Source organism: Myotis brandtii, unplaced genomic scaffold (genome assembly GCF_000412655.1).
Source record: "Myotis brandtii unplaced genomic scaffold, ASM41265v1 scaffold349, whole genome shotgun sequence".
Classification (NCBI taxonomy): Eukaryota; Metazoa; Chordata; class Mammalia; order Chiroptera; family Vespertilionidae; genus Myotis; species Myotis brandtii.
The window spans coordinates 763,038-766,298 of record NW_005363427.1 but is presented as its reverse complement, the minus strand read 5'-3'; positions in this window follow the sequence as shown (position 1 = coordinate 766,298).

Sequence of the window (3,261 nt, the reverse complement as noted above, 5' to 3'; positions counted from 1 at the left end):
ACATATGTAATACTTTCAACAATAAAGAATTTTTTTTAAAAAAACGAAGACTGCAGGTCTGGGGCCCCATACCGGTGCGAGTGAAGCACCTCATAGTATAGGAAGGATCCAGAGGTAAGAAGTGGGGCATGGGCTGGAGACCAATGTGTTCGGGCAGATCCTCTGAGAAGCAAGTGCCAAGACATGATGCAACAGTCAAGGGTCCTATTAAGAAAGATGCCTGTGTGGGAGGCAAGGAGGAGAGCAAGCAGGCCGGGTTGCAAGTCTGAGCCTGAAGGTTGGGCGGGAGTATCCTGACTGTCTTTTACACGTGGAAGGATGCTTCAGCAGGGCTTTCAGGGTGTCCTTGAGCCAAAGCTAACCATCACATGAGTCCCAAGTCTCCAATAATGGGCGGCCCTTATAACCCTGCAGCAGGGAACAGCCCATGGGAGGCGTGGCCTCAGCCCAACCACAAAGATGCATTTTAAAGCTCAAAGCAGGGCACCTCACCAGTTCCACCCTCTGGAACAAGAGGTCTGTGAGTAGAACATTCTCACTGTAGCCACAGCTGGACCCAGGCCAGCTCTCTCCACACTGTGACGTCCAAATGTAAGACTCGAAGAAGAGTGAGAATTTTCATTCAAACTTGACCTAAGAATATTTTTTCAAGGTCAGCCAACAAAAGGTTATTTTATCAAATATTTGTTAGTTTGCTTTATACCTTTTAAATATTTATCGACATGGGATGTGGGTCCCCATGTATATTCTTGCCACGTCTCCTCAAACATTAGTGGGAGCTCTTTGGACCTTTGCCCAGCCTCCCTGACAGCTCCCCACCCCTAGGGCCCTCTCAGCCTCTTTTCTAAATCACTATCTATAGGTTAGAAGGCCTGGTTCCACAGGCGTCATAGTGCGGACAGTGCAACTGAGGCCCAGGGAGGAAGAATGATTTGCTGGGCTAGTTCCAGAACCCTGGCTACCAGCCCATGCTCTTCTCTGACTCTCGCCCTGGCCTACCCCATTCTGGTCCCTTTAAAACTGGGCTGCCCTAGCCAGTTTGGCTCAGTGGACAGAGCGTCAGCCTGCGGACTGAAGGGTCCCAGTCAATTCCGGTCAAGGACACATGCCCGAGTTGCAGACTCGATCCCCAGTAGGGGGCGTGCAGGAGGCAGCCGATCCATGATTCCTTCTCATCATTGATGTTTCCCTCTCTCCCTCTCCCTCTCCCTTCCTCTCTGAAATCAATAAAAATATATTTTTAAAAAACAGGGCCAAGAAAAGCCCTATTTTAGGGCCTACTAAGTTGCCTGTGGAGCTCACTTTTCTACTGCTCCAGGCTCTATCCCGGGGCAGCCCCGACGGTGAGGATGACAGGAGGAGCCTCTGGGAGGGCGGCTCGGGCTGCCTGAGCATCTGAGACAGTCGCCTCTGGCCTGGTCTGGAGGGTGAGGAGTGACCATCCTTCCCAACACCTCGCTTTGTCCAGTGAAACTGATCCGAGATTCTGGCCTTCAGAACTATGAGCGGATGAATGCCTATTGCCTCAGGCCACCCACTCTGTAGCCACTTGTGACAGCAGCGTCAGGACATGAACACACACCCTGAACTCCATCTTAGTGTCTGCTCCCAGAGAGCCCAACCCGCAGTACCCCCTACTGCAGTCTGTGGCAACGGATTCAAAAGCCAGACCCGACATGAGGGAGTTTGCTAGTGTCTGTATCCAGCGCTGAGGCCTGAATGCTTCCATTCTTTTTTAATCCTCACCTGGGGCTGTGTCACAGTGATGGTGAACCTTTTGAGCTCGGCGTGTCAGCATTTTGAAAAACCCTTTAACTCTGGTGGTGCCGTGTCACATATAGACATTTTTTTCATATTTGCAACCATAGTAAAACAAAGACATATTTTTGATATTTATTTTATATATTTAAATGCCATTTAACAAAGAAAAACCAACCAAAAAAATGAGTTCGTATGTCACCTCTGACACGCGTGTCCTAGGTTCGCCATCACTGGCTATGAGGATATTCTTCCATTGATTTTTAGGGAGAGTGAAAGGGAGAGGGAAAGACAGAAACATTGATGTAAGAGAGACACACCGATTAGTTGCCTCCTGCACGTGCCTGACCAGGGCCTGGGCCAGGGAGGAGCCTGCAGCCACAGTACTCGCCCTTGACCTGAATCGAACCCGGGACCCTTTGGTCGGCAGGCCCGATGCTCTATCCACTGAGCCACACCAGCCAGGGCTGCTTCCATTCTTCCTGTGCATCATTTAAGACTCCGTCTGAGGTCCTACCCTGATCAGAAGCTCCTCCTGACAGCTCAAGCTCCCATGAGCCCCTTCTGAATCCCACTGAGGATGGCAGTGGCGTAGGGGGTGCCTCTGAGTTCCCATAGCAACCGGCACAGGGCTGGCCACAGAGCAGGTGCTGGGAAGGTATTCTTTCTGAGGACAATGTCTGTGTTCCTCAGACGCTCTTGCTGTTTTTCACACACCGTCACCTAGAGACTGAATGTTTATGTCTCCCCAAGAGTCATATATTGAAATCCTAACCCTTAAGGTGAAGGTATTAGGAGGTGGAGCCTTTGGGAGGTGGTTGAGCATCGACCCATGAACCAAGAGGTCCCCAGTTCGATTCCCGGTCAGGGCACATACCCAGGTTTCGGGCTCAATCCCCAGTAGGGAGTGTGCAGGAGGCAGCCGATCCACAATTCTCTCTCACCCATGTCTCTCTCTCTCTGTCCCTCTCCTTTCCTCTCCATAAGATCAATAAAAAGACATATTTAAAAAATAAATAAAAGAAACCTCAGAAAGCTCCCTGGCCCCTTCTTCCCTGTGTGGACACACTGAGAAGGTACAGGCTATGAACCAGGAAGTGGGTCCTCACAAGGCTCTGAATCTGCCAGTGCCTTGACCTTGGACTTTCAGCCTCCAGAACTGTGAGAAAGAAATGTGTGTTGCTTATAAACCACCCAGTCTGTGGTATTCTGTTATAGCAGCTCCAATGCACTAAGGCACCATGCTGACCATAGACATGGTGGGGCCCCAGTCCATGGTATTGTGTTATAGCAGCCCCAATGGACCAAGACACCATATACAGGGTGGGGCAAAAGTAGGCTTACAGTTGTGAGTACCTGACACACAGTTTATTCTTGTATTATTATTATTGATTGTATTACCAGGTGTACCGGTTAATAATTTGGATTTTGTAATCAAAGAAAACACGATAATTTCAAGAGAAACATCAAAAGTGCTTTATTCAAAGTAATGTCCATCGCTAG